The 14,192-nt window shown below is 45.4% G+C and overlaps 1 pseudogene across 1 annotated transcript; it reads right to left on the bottom strand.

Annotated features, from left to right (window-relative positions):
• Positions 1-12,195: 12,195 nt before the first annotated feature.
• LOC308433910 (ubiquitin-conjugating enzyme E2 L3-like) lies at positions 12,196-12,577 on the bottom strand (annotated as a pseudogene). Its single transcript has one exon. The product of its transcript is annotated as a ubiquitin-conjugating enzyme E2 L3-like (transcript).
• Between the last annotated feature and the right edge of the window lie 1,615 nt (positions 12,578-14,192).

Below are 14,192 nucleotides of genomic sequence, written 5' to 3'. Positions count from 1 at the left end.
ATTGGGACACAAGCGAAGGCAAAGGTTTATCTGAAGCTCCTCCACCCACTGTCTCAGGGTCACCAAGGGTCTAGCCATTCGCTGTAGGAGAGGGTCTTCAGTAATAAATTCAGAAGTGCTTGGCAGAGTTTCAAAACCACTCTTTTGCATGTCATGACTTAGTGATGGACCAAGGCATTCTGGGATGTACTTAACACTTTTTTACACTGATGGATTGATTTTGTGGGCATATGTGTGTCCAGTGCATAAGTAGAGGTCAAAGGACAACTTCCAGGTGTCAGACCACGTGGGTTTCAGAGAGCAAACCCAGGTTGGCAAGCTTGGCAGCAAGCACCCACAACTTTCATCTTGTGGGCCCGTGGCTGTCATTTAAAACTGTTAGCCAGAGATTACGAAAAACTCTGCAACGAATATCTCACAGAGCAAACAACAACAACAAAATGGACATGTCTGCATAATGAAGACTAAACTCACCGTCAAAAAATTCTTACAGAGAATTTACCATGCATCTGATGAAACCTCCAAATCTAACTGCTGTAGTCAGGAAGAGAGACCAGGGGCGTTAGCATTTTGTCTAGGCTCTGCCCCACAGTTACCTGGCAATAGCCAGGTGTGCCTGACTCACTGTAATAGGGGCTGCTTGCCTCTCCTCTCTTCTCGCTTGCCTTCTTGCTCCAGCTCTGTCCCCTCACCCCTTCCCCCTTCTCTCCCCATTCTTCCCTCCCATCTCTCTCCACATGCTCATGGCTGACCTGTACTCTCTGTCTGTCTCTCTGTCTGTCTGTCTTTCTGTCTGTCTGTCTGTCTCTCTCTCTCTCTCTCTCTCTCTCTCTCTCTCTCTCTCTCTCTCTCTCTGTATCTATCTCTCCCTCTCTCTCTGCCTTTCTCTGCCTCTATTACCCTCTTAACTTCCCTCCCCCTGCCCTGAATAAACTGTATTCTATACTATACTGTCCTGTGGCTGATCCCTCAGGGAGAAGGGATGCCTCAGCATGGGCCCTCAGAGGCACCCCTTTCCCCCATACCTGGCTACACCTCCACAAAACATATTCCTCCTCTTCTTTATACTTTTTTAATAAACAAGAGGAACACAACAAGAGGGTAAAATCAACAATGATCAAAATATGGAAAATTCTGCAGGACATATGATTTTTCTTAAAACAAATATATTACAAGGGGAAAAAATGGCTGTCTTAAGGAATCAATCGATGTACAAACTTTGTTTCGACAAATCTCTGAAAACTCACTGGTAGGACCCGGATAAATGACTCAAGGGGTAAGAACACCTGCTGTGCAAGTATGAGGACCCAAGTTTCGATCCTGGAACCCAGAGAAAAACACTGGGTGTGTCCACCCATTAACCATTAATCACCATGGAGCCAGTAGAGGATTGGCACAGGAGAATCTTATTGACACAGGGGCTTATTGATAGTGGCTTCTGAGTTCCCTGAGAGAACTTATCTCCAGGGGGTGTGGCTGAGAAGAATAGCGCAGGACTGTTGATTCTCTCCTCTTGCTGTTGGGGTACACACTCACAGATGCCCTGAGGAGACAGCCGGGGAGTTTAATCATGGTGGGGAATCTGATGATATTCAGGAGCCACAGTTAACTCTCTTACGTTGTATTTGCTTGTGCGTCTGGTTTTGAAGAGAAAATCCTGTTTCTTGGAACACTAAGTATTCACAGACGGAAGCCATCAAGTCAGAGGCTAGGGAGGGAGTGCAGATATAGGAGCTGAAGGAGAAACAAGGCTGGGCAGATGGTTTTTATTAAACCTGCTCATGGCACACCAGAGACGGACTTCACCATTTATGCTAGGTTTTTACATGGTAGAAAGCGATGGTTTTAGGCAAAACACTATTTCTTCTCAGATAAAACACTTGAAGAAAACTTTAGAAGTGGCGATAATGTGCTGAGCAGAATTAAAGCACTTGTCAGTCTGAGAAGGAAAGCCCACTTTGCAAAGGCTGAGGCTACCTCTTTCCTAACCAACATCTGGGAACGCTTTGTCCCCTGTCTATACCTAAGTAGGCAGTCTGTTTTAAATTTGCTTTCTGGAAATTATCAGAATAAAGAGAGGTTAAAACTACGATTACTGTCAACCCAGCAAAAGACATCAGATGTTTTAAATGTCAATGAGCTGCTTGTCAGAACCCATCTGACTGGGGCATCAGGGACAGCATCCTCTTTCTAGTGCCCACCTCTGGTCCTCCCTTCTCTGCCCCCTATAGCAGCGACTTGTAGCCACAAGCATGTGACATGGTGTAGGGGGGTGACTTCTGCTGATGCTCTAAAACTTCCCACGGATCCTCCCCTCCCCCCTCACATTACTTCCTTGGGATCTCCAGGTCCTGCTTTTGGCACACCTATCTGATAAAGCAAGGGAAATCCTTTGTGCCCCCTAGAGCTCAGATCCTGTAGACTTCTGACCCGACGTTGGGTAGCTGGGTTGGAATCTACCACCGAGCCCTTCCAGTCCTTGACTGGCTACTGAGGATGGGAGATGAGGAAGCACTCGAAGAATGGATCGGGTGGAGAGGAAAGTCGTCCATCACCATGTGACCTCCAAGTCATCTAGGACTTGAAAAGGTGACAGGGGGAGTCTAGAAGCTGACATGTCTGTCCAGCCGGCACTCAGAGATGCGGGACACACGGCTCCAGTAGTGAAGGAGATCCGGTCAGCTCAGAAGGGGACGCAGCCCCTCCCGAGTCACTCATTCAGAAAACACCAGTGAGAAAACACACCTGTAGTCTTAGCTACTCCAAAAGCCGAGTCCGGGGAATCATTTGAGCTCAGGAGTTCAACACAGGCCTAGGCAATGTGTAGACCCTCCACTGTTTCAAAACAAACAAACAAACAAAAAATCAGACCCTGAGAACCCTGGCTGAGTATCTGAGACACAGACCTACAAGTCTCTCTTGAAGGACCCCCAACAGAGTGCACACTTAATGAAGCGTGCTACCGCTCAGGACTGAGAGGGTTCTTGGGCTCTAGGGTCTAGAAAGCTGACCCTAGGAGCCCCATGGTTTCCAGGAAGTCCCTGCCAACTTTTCTAACTCTTCCTGGTAACAGGGTTGTAAATTCTTCCTTCACACACACAGGAAGTTGGGCAGGTTGCACCCATAGGTTGTTGGAGCCAGAGGAGATTCCAACTCCCCAAACTCCAAAAGGCGCTCCAAATATCCAGAAACAGGCTCAACCTGGGCCAAGGGCTTTCTGATAGCTAGATAAAAGCCAATATTCCTTAGGAATGTGTGATCCTGGTTTCCCCTACCAAAAGGTGTCATTTCCAAGGGAAAATGGCTACCTGTGGTGCCTATTAGCATATCAAAGCACCTGTGGGCCTCCAGTGAGTCACACCATTCAAAGTTATTAACACTAGCTTCCTTTCTCCTGTTCTCTGCTTCCTTTTCCCAACAGTTACTCTTTCTCCGTGTAACCCTGCAGTTTTGTGGGGTGTTTTTTCACTACGTTCTCTCCCTCCTTCTCCTCTCCTCTCTCCTTTCTTCCCCTCCCTTCTCTCCCTCCTTTCCCCCTCCCATTCTTTTCCCCTACTTTGTCTTCCTTCTCTCTGTGCTATGGCCTGTTCCTCTCCTTACGTTTTCTCTATTCTGTCTCCCTCTGCTATTTCCTGCTCTGCTCTCTGACAAATGACTATAGCTATTCTCCTTTCTCTCCCCCCATCTCTCCCTGTTGTGTTTCATAAATAGAGAAAAACTATGTTTGATGGAGGTGCAGTAAGGTGTGGGGGGAGGGGGGGCTCTGCAGGCTCATGCTGAGGTATCCCTTCCCCCTGAGCGACCAGCCTCAGGACGGTATAGTATAAAATAGTTTATTGGAGGGATGGAGAGGGCAGTTGAGAGAAAAGAAGGGGAGAGGAACAGGGGGGAGGAGGAGGAGAGGCCAACCATGGCCTTGAGTATGGGTAAAGAGGGAGGGAAATGGGGAGAGAGGAGGAAGACAGTAAGGGAGCAAGGGCAGAAGAGCAAGAGAGAGAGGAGGGGGCAAGCAGTCCCTTTTATAGTGAGACAGGCACATCTGGCTGTTGCCAGGTAACTATGAGGTGGAGCCTAGAATAAATGCCCTCCCCCCCCCCCCCATCTACAATAAAAGCCTTCAACTTAACCATACCAATGAGTGGTCATGCCGCCAGTTTATGCAGAGGTCCATCCAGGTAAGAAGTAAGGAAATGAACCTTCCGGATGCCTACCTGTGACCTTCCAGTCTGTTTCGAGAGGAGGAGCCCTCCAGTAAGAACTCCAACCCCAGATGAGGGTCTGTGATTGTAGCAGGTAGCCAAGCACTACTCCAGAGGTGCTACTGTCCAGTCTCTGATTCTCAGCTGATCCCTTGCTACCATGGCATCCCAGGCATGAAGAACTAGGATGCCAGGGACACCAAGTCCCTAGGAAGAACCCCTGTGGGTCCACTCACCCTGGTGTATCTCATCCAGAGGCACTCAGATCCCAAAGTGGAGTCCCAGGTTTTGTTTTTTGTTCCTTTTGTTTTTGTTTGTTTGTTTGTTTTGCCTTCTAGACTCATGGTCTCTTTATGGTGGAGTGGGGTCGTAGCCTTGGGTTTGGATCTATGAACATAGAAACCAAAAAAGCAAGAGCGCGTCTATCCAAATGGCAATTGTGCACACCGTGTCGCCTGCTGGACTCCGCCAACACTGCATCCTGCACATCCTGCGGAGCCTGTCATCTGTGTGTTACCTGCTATCTCTTAGTTCCTGCCTCAGAGGCATGGGTGGCAGAGGCTGAGTCAACAGCAGGAAGAAAGGCTTGCCGTGGGAGCGTTCCAGGAAGTTCCCACACCTTCGGCCCTGACTCCATAGTTACATTAGATGCCTTCAGCCAACCTATGGGAGATGCAGGGTCAGGTTTCCAAGGAAAGTGGTCCAAACTACCAGAACTCCTCACCCTTCAGCAAGAGTCAATATCAGTGGTCCAGTCTGCAGAGCCTCCAGCTCCTGTCCCTGTGCTCGGGTTCTGAGCCCTTACAATGGGCGAGCTTACACAGGGGGATGGGTAGGGACAGCAGAGACTGCATTACTAGGGACCCTGACCCTTGCTGGCATGCAACAGTCAGTGGTGCAGGGGAGGCTTTTTAACCTGTCAAGATTTCTCTCCTGCTTTAGATCTTTGGGGTGGGGCCCAGGCTCTGGTGAGTTATAAAAGTTCTCTGGCTATTTGCAGCATGTAGCCAGGATAGAGAATCCCCTCTGAGCTCTGGTTGCCCCCAACTCTTCCTGATATGAAGAGCCACATGAAGGAGCTGGGGCATGACATTTGTAGTGACCTAATGACCTTAAATTTTGTCACTGTGGGGCCATGCATTATTGCGAATGTCCTGCTAAAGGCTCTTCTCCAGATAAGGTTGCGGCCAGGCAAGCGGCAGAATTCCAGAGTCGGGGAAAACAGTCCCAGGTTGGGGCTGTTTGTTCTGGGAGAGCTGCTGAGCCTCTGCCTCCTGGCCCCCAACAGCAGAAAGGCAGAAAGAAGTGCAGATGGGTGTGTAGAGATACAAGGTGGGCTTTCAGGTCAGTATGATTCCAAATCAGATAACTTGCTCTATCTGAGCCTTCTCTTTTCTGCATCCTGGGGTTAGCAGCTCTGGCTGCCTTGCGGTTAAGGCAAAAAGATAAGAAATTGTCCTCTGTGCCTGTTAGTGGTGCTAAGGAGGAGCCCAAGCCAGACCTGTGGCAGGGAGATGGAGAGGAGGGGATTCAGTCTGTCTCTATAACCAGCACACAGCCTCACCCTCACAGTCTTGCTCACTGGAAACATTCCCCACTGAACTTCATGTTTAGGGACTGAGAATGTCTGATGGGGGCTGAGGGCAGGCAAGCTCAGGTATGGAAGCCTCTAGATCACAGCCTGGGCTTTTATCACATCTAGAACCCCAAGGTCTTGAGGATGCCATCACAAATGTCACCGTCATTGGCTTGGAACTGTCTGAGAACTGGAAGGAAGAAGGGCTCTCACACCTTAGAAGCTGACAGATGTGAGTACAAATCTAGACGTGGCTTCAGGCCTTTAGCTGCTTGAGACCCTCTGAGCCTCTGTTCATACACCTTAAATCAAAGGTAGGGTGCCAGCCTCACAGTGCTGGACAGATGTACCCCAAGAACAGTATATGGGACACACAGTGGATGCGCAGCATTCCCCAGAACAGCCTTTGATCCACTGTGCTGCCTATAGCTCTAGGTTTGCTTGAGTCAAGGCTCTGACTCACTCGGGACAGCCAGGTAAAGCTGGCTTAGGTGTGGTTAGAAGTGAATGACAAAGCCCAGCTTATCAGACTTGCAGGAAATCCTCAAAGTCTCTGCCTCCACCCCAAAGGAACCATTGACCTCTCAGACCATGTTTTGGTTTGGTTTGTTTTACTCAGAAATTGGGTCATCACTTCCCAGGAAGGTTTTCCCAACTGCTTTCTATAACCTAAGACCAGGTGAGTCATTTTCTCTCAGTACCTGCCCACCCTGTGTCTGTGGTGAATTTTTTTTCCTCACTGGATGACCAGCACCATAAAGGCAGGGCTGTCTCCATCACTGTGGGCCTGGCATTCCATGCAAGGCCTCCCCCAATGCAGTGTGAAGATATGGCAACATCAATTTTACCTCTGTCTTCCAGATGGCGTCAGTTGAGACTCACTCTGTGATCCACCCATGCCAAGTGTGCTGAAGGGCCATTTCAATCCAGGAGCAGTTAGAGATGGCTGTCATCTTGGTTGCTGAATATAAAAACCCTGGGGTGGAGAAAGGGCCCTATTACTCACTTGCCTGGTCCATGAGAACTGGCTGTGTGACCAGGACTCCTTTGAGATTGGTCTGTTAAGGTAACAAGGCCTGTTACCTCAAAGAGGATATAGAGTTTAGCTGAAAAAGAATATATTTCCTGGAGGTCAGGGCAACCCCACACTAAGGGATGATGACCTCCTTTATCTATCTGCTCCCAACAACTTCCTCAATGTTCATGGTTGAGCTACTACTACCCCACAGTCTAGTCCTTGCGGGGGGGTGTCACTGGGTCCTCTCAGCTTAGATGGAGAACCTATTATAGGGTCTTTGACTATATATTGCTTGAATGGCGTCACTGAGGGTTTGGAACTGAAGAGGAATGTATTCTGACTTATGTTTCAATAGAATCTGACTGCTGTGTTGAGAGTGGTTGGAAAAATGTGACCATGTAGTGGGGTTACACAATATTCACAGTTAGTGTGTATTTGGCATGAACAAAAGTTTAATCCTTACCCTCTAAATGATGAGGTAGGCATATTATAATCAATCTCTTTATAAATAAAAAAGCTGAACCAAAGAGATTATGTAATTACCAAATATCAACCAGTGGTTTGGTAGATTCAAGAAGTGAACTTGAGCATTTAGTTCTAGATTCTGTGTATTTAATCAGCTCTTTATGTAGAGTACACACAGTATTTCAAAGGAAAAAACTAATATGAACTAATAATGACATGGTGTGAGGTTGAAAGAATAATACAAAAATAATCCTAAAATGTACTTATTACTTCTATTCAACATAATGGTGCCAGCCGGGAACATAAGAAAAGAAAAGAATAAATGCTAGACATAAAGAAGTAAAAGTGCCTTTATTTGCAAACAATAATCATCAAAATTCCTAAGGAAACCATCTTAGAAAGTTACTATTGGGGTGGGTGAGTGGGGAAGCACCCTCAAAGAAGCAGGGAGAGGGAGGATGGGGTAGGGGGTTTCCGGAGGGCACCACTTCTAGTATGGAGCCGGCCCAGGTACTCTGTCATTCGGTCCAAGTCCCCCCCACAGTCTCACTCCATCCGCATGACTGCCTTCATCCTGGGTGGAATTACTGCCTCACACAATAAGACTCTGAGGCCCAATAGCTTTTCATACAAATTTATATATTTAATTCTCAATCCACAAGCCCTCTATATAATAAGATTACACCCAACGGAAAAAGATACAAACTGCCCTTCCATATAAAAGACCTATAAAATCCTTATAATATGTATAGCTACCCAACACTAATTAAGTCCTCTTGGATCCAGCTCATCCTTCTTGAGCTCCATCATGATCTTTTCTGTCCCCCTCTCCATCCTTCTCCTCCAACCCTCTCACTCCACCTTCTCTTCCCCTGCCCAATCACCAGCTTTCACCTTTATTTACTAATTAAAAATGGGAAGAAGCTTCTAATGAGGTCTCCTGAGTACATGACTAGGCAACCCTACTTGGGGAAGTGGAATTAACATCAAAATACAAAGGGCTGCAGGACAATCTACAACAGGATAACATTTGAAATGTAAATAAATATAATATCCAAAAAATAAGAAAATTACTATTAGCAATAACAGAATTGAGAAGGGTTACAGGAGACAAAATCAATACTATAGTTTTTTTCTACCAGTAATAAACACCTAGAAAAAGAAAATAAAAATAAAACCTCTTTAAGTAGTCTAAAGCAATATGTAATATTTAGAGACATTTTAAACTAAGTATACTCAAGCCTCATTCACTGAAAACTATGAGAAATCTTTAGTAAAAAATTAAAGAGAATTTAAATAAATGGTGAGATATACCATGTTCATGGATTGGAAAATATTATATTGCTAAAACAGCAATTTATCTCCAATTTAACCTATGAAATTCTAATAAAAATTCCAACAAGTTTTCCTTGTAGAAATAGGCAAACTAATAGTAATGTTTATATAGAAATGCTAAGGACCTACAATAGCCAAATAATCTTCTTAAAGATATATACATTAGGAGACTTGGTGTAATATTTGATTTTCGGATATGCTGTAAATCTAAGGCCCAAGATCAGAGAAACAGACCGTAGAGTTGTCTCAGTCAGGGTTTTGATTACTGTGATAACTTGAGGAACACGATCAACATGTACTGGGGGTTAGTCTGGCTTACACTCCCATATCACAGTTCATTATCAAGGGGATCCAGAGCAAGACCTAAAGGCAAGAAGCAGGAACTGAAACAAAGACCATGGAGGAATACTGCTCACTGGCTTGTTCCTCACAGCTTGCTCAATCTGCTTTCCTATACAACTACCAGCCTAAGGAATGGCACCACCCAAGTGGGCTGAATCTTCCCACATTGATCAATATCATAATGATTCTAGGCACCATGCCATGATACCTCCTGCTACTCTCTGTCCCTGGCGGTCTCTTCACCTCCATGGCTAGTCCCACATTGACGATGGCTACTCTCTGGACTCAGCAGCAGCAGCCCTCCCACAACTCTCTGCTGTGGACTCTGTTTACACTGCCAGCAACCTGGTAAAAATCAAAACTCTTGAGGCTTGTAATTTATCAATCAGACTTATATAGGTAAATTCTCACCCCACAAAACATCCACACAATAAACTCAGAGCCAATTGATACTGATACAAACTGCCCACCTAGATAAGACAAATTATCCTGTAATAATCCATTCCTTATAAGATATTCATAGCTACCTGTGGCTATTTAAAGCCACACAGGGGTGGGTCATCCTTCTCCTCCTCTGTCTTCTCTTCTTTTTCCTTCTGCTATTTATTTCTCCAGCCTCACAAAAGCTCTGTGCCCACCTTACTTTTTCACTGTCCAGTCACAGGCTTTGCCTTATCTTGTGCCTGCCCTCACCTGCATATAGACATGAATCCACATTAATTTTTCTAAAACAATACTCTACAGAGTCGCCTTTACCCAAACTTTGGGAGGTACTTTCTCAGTTGGGGGTACCTCTTCCCAAATAACTCTATTTTGTATCAAGTTGACCTAAAACCAGGGCTGGAGAGATGGCTCAGCAGTTAAGAGCTTTGACTACTCTTCCAGAGTACTGGGGTTTGATTCCCAGCATGTAGAAGACGGTTCACCACTGTCTCTAACTCCAGTCCCAGGGGGTCAGATGGCCTCTTCTGGCTTCCGTGGACACTACATGCACATGGTGGCCAGACATGTGTACAAGCAAAACACCCATACATGTTGGCTTTAGAGTTGACCTTAAAACTAACCAACACATCAACGCAAAGATAAAACCACAAAGATGGCCAGAAGAGAGGCTCAGAAAAACCAAACATAAAAGACCCAATAAGGAATCCTAAAAGCTCAGTGGGTAAAAGAATATAATTTTTTTCTTCAATTGAAGCAAGATACCTGAATATCTATAAACAGAAATACAAAGGCACCTCAATTCTTACCTCAGACTACATGTGAAAACTGAAAAAAAGCATAGGAACAAACATAAAGTCCAAAACTATAAGATTTCTAGAAAAAAAAAAAAAAAGAATGTGGGATTCCCTAGTGTATAAAATGAATCAACCATAAAAGAAAAGTGGCCGCCTAGATTTTATTACAGTCAGAAAACCACAACACCACTATTGAAAAAAAAAAAAAAGCTAAACTACATACCAGGAAAAAATATTTTAAAATGTTGTTTGTTCTAAACTGGGCAGGGGTGGCTCACGTCTTTAATCCCAGTGGTTAGGAAGCTGAGGCAGGAGGATCTCACTGAGCTTGAGGAAAGCCTGGCATATAGAGTGAGTTCAAGGACAACCAGGGCTCACAGAGACACCCTGTTTCAAAAAAAAATGCTGTCTATTCTGTATATAAAATAGACAAAAACTTATATCTGGTATATATTTTTAAAACTCAATTTGATTATATAACAAAAATGATCAAAAAATTTAGACAGATACTTAAAAAACAGTCCAAGTTACCGATAAGCACATGTGTATCAGCACCATTATAACCAAGGGAAAGTGGTTAAACCCCTGCAAGGTAGGAAGTTAAAGTTTAAAACGTGATAATATTAAAGGTTACACCATCAGAGTGTAAAATGATAAGATCGCTACATTTTAGAGTCTAGAATTTTCTTCTACAGTCAAACCTATCCTGGCAGAAATGGCCCAGTAATTCCACTCACGTCTAGACATTGAGAGAACTAAGGCATCGGTCCAGCAAAAGTCTTGCACACAGTTAGTTATTCTTAAGAATTGTGCTTGCCATATCCTCCAAACTCCAACTACCCTTCCGTTGACAAAGATAAATAAAGTGTAGTAGCCGCTGAGAAAGGGGACACTGCTCGGCGACGATCCACACAAAGCCCCTGCACTCTGGCCCCTGCTACATTAGCGACAGAGAAGCTTCACCCAACTGACCCCTTCTCTTTCTGCACGTGAGGATATTCCCTCGCCAGCAATCTTGGTTCTCTGCCTCCTGCTCTATTCTTCCTGGCATTCCGTGGCCAGCGCCTGGAGAAGGATGTCTGTCTGTCTCTTCCTGTAGCTGCCCGTGGGCAGGGCTTGGCGGAAGCTCAACTGGTAGTGGTGGGGGATGGGAGGTGGGTGCTGCTGCCTGGAGCACTTGGGGAGCCCAGCAGTCAGGGCTACAGGCTCCTGATTTTGCCAGTTTTCTCCAGGAGTGACCGCCATTCTTCAGATGTAACAACGGGACTTACTCTTTGTTTCACTGTTGTTTCTACATCAAAGTCCTCAAACCGTGGTAGCTTTTGCTCTATAAACACCAAGGAATGGCTTGTTGCTCCATAAGGGCAGGGACTGGTGACCCCGAGGAATGCCTCCAGCTGACCACATTCCTGGGAGGCGGAAGAATCCAGAACTAGGATGTCACAGGGTTGGTTACCTAACTGCTTTTCCTAAGTGTCACGTAGCGGTTACGCAAAAGACGGAGTGAGGATGTCTCTGCTCTGAGATACACCGAACACTGAGCAGCGGGCCGGAAATTTTTATGACTTACGACTCATAGGAAAAAAAAATCTTCATGAGTCTGAGCGATCACACAGAGGATCTACACTTACAGGCTTTCTCACATTGCTTCTAAGCCTGAGCCGCCGGATGGGAAGGATAGAACTTGCTCTGTGTACAGGACAACGTCAGCAGTGTCACCGTTTCCCTCTGTAGGATAATCGCTTTTACCAGATTAACTGCCAGGTACCATTTCTTGAGAGAGATTTTATAGTTTAGAAAAAAAATCCTTTTCACTCTTTTTTTTTTAGAACATCTTAATTTTTAATCCGTCTTTACAAATTACCTAGACCACTTTTGATTAAGAAAACCGTAGAAGGTTGATAACCGCCACAAGCGGACCCCAGTTGGTGGCATGTGTCGATTCCCACAGAGTCCTGCTTTGCGGGGTGTCTGAACGCCCTGCTCGGGTCTCAAACTTGCTGGAATCACTCATGGCAGATCTTAGTCCACGGGTCGTTTCCTCCATATTTCTTTGTAAACTCTTCAGCATTCTTACAGAATTTTTTACGGTCCTTAGAGTATTCTTCAGCTAGGTCAGCCCAGAGTGGGTGCTCAGGCTGGGGTCACTCACCAGTGCTATGAGGGACTGAATTACTTGGTCAGTCATGGTGACCAGGTCTTTGTTTTAAATGCGATCTTGGGGGTTTGTTGCTGGAAAGTTGATTTCAACTCTGAAGCTTCCCTTAGATGGAGGGCTGTCAGGAACAATACGCCCTTGCCAAGTCAACAAATTAGCTTCATCAACCTGGATGTTGCGGAAGTTTCTCATTCCACATTTGCGCATCTCTTCAAGCTCCTTCATCAGCCTTCTGCTGGCCGCCATCTTGGATCTCTCCTTTTCACTCCTGATTTTCTCTTTTACAGGAGCTCACTTGTCTTGCTATGAACATGTGTGTGCACTGTAGCATGCACTGTAGCATGCAGAGGGAGGTCAGACGACAATTTGCAGGAGCCAGTTCTCTCCTTCCATCATGTGGCTCACAGGAATTGAACTCAGGTCATGGGTGCAAGCACCTTACCCTCTGGGTCATTTCACAGGCCTATGAGTGTGCTCTCTTTATGGGCATAGTCTATCGATGTCAGCTTTTCCATCTACCATGCACACACACAGTTTTCCTCTGACCTCCACACGCCCACTGTGCCATACATATGCACACTAAGTAAATAAATAAATGTAAATAAAATTTTAATCAGAATTAAAAAAAAAGACAAATTTCTCTCAAACAGACCTATCTTATGGACTGCTAACACCTCGTCTGATCTTTCTTTCCTTTTCTTCTTTCTTTTCTTCTTCCTCCTCTTCCTCTTCTTCCTCTTCTTCCCTTTTTGGCAATGGTGAAGTGTATCTTGTCTTCTTCACTATCAATGTATGAATAACAAGTTGCAGGTTACAGCACGCGGAGATTTGCCAAGACTATTTTCAAATGACTTTGCCCCACTTCACTCTTTTGTGTGTGAAAAGAGGAGCTTACAACCATATATTTTGTGTCTGCGCGTGCACACACACACACACACACACTCCATACTTACATACCACCACACACGCACACATAGCACACATACATACATACACACTACATACACACAAACCACACACATACACCACACATACATATACACACCACACACATACATAGGCACACACCACACGCACACACACACACACACACACACACACACACACACACACACACACACACGGAGAGCACAGAATTCTCTTTTGGAGGCTGGGGAAATAGCTCACTTGGCAGTGCTGGCTACAGAAGCATAGGGTCTGGGTTCAGTCTCCGGCACCACATAAAAAGCCAGATGCAGCGATGGATGTTTGAAACCCAGCACTCAGGACACAGGGACAGGAGGGTCACTGGGGTTTATTGGCTAACCAGCCTAAACCAGTCAGTGAACCCCAAGTCTCACTGAGAGACTCTGGGGATCTTGAGAAAGAACTCCTAAGACTGACCTCTGGCTTCCACACATATGCGCACATCCATCTACATACATAAACATTTTCCAGATCAACACACAATTCTCTTCTAGCGGGAAAGGAGAAGGGAGATTTTAAATCATCAGACAAAGCAAAGCGTTTCCTTCTTGGTTTGTTTTTTTAAAACACTAAAGCTTTATCACAAAAGGAGTTAACTGCTAGAGAGGCCTTTTCCTTCCCAATATATACCTCCAGGGGAGGTCAGGGTCCATTATAGAAGAGGATCCTTCTGGGTGCTGTTGAGAATCTTCTGTTAGAAGAGGTAGGAATGTTAGCTCTTATCTTCAAGATCCTCCATATCTAAGTTGTGGGGAGCTCTTATCTTTTTCTGTCATTTGGGCTGTGGCTGACTAGTCCTGGTTGACTTGGAGGGACTTCCACGTCCATGGCTGCTTTTTCTTTCTGGGAAAGTCAGATCTGCTGCGAGACTTCCCTGCACTTCTTCCCAGATAGC

This window comes from Micromys minutus (genome assembly GCF_963924665.1).
Source record: "Micromys minutus genome assembly, chromosome: 21".
In the NCBI taxonomy this organism is placed as follows: domain Eukaryota; kingdom Metazoa; phylum Chordata; class Mammalia; order Rodentia; family Muridae; genus Micromys; species Micromys minutus.
Note: the sequence above shows the minus strand (reverse complement) of the source record. Positions and strands in the feature narration are given on the sequence as shown.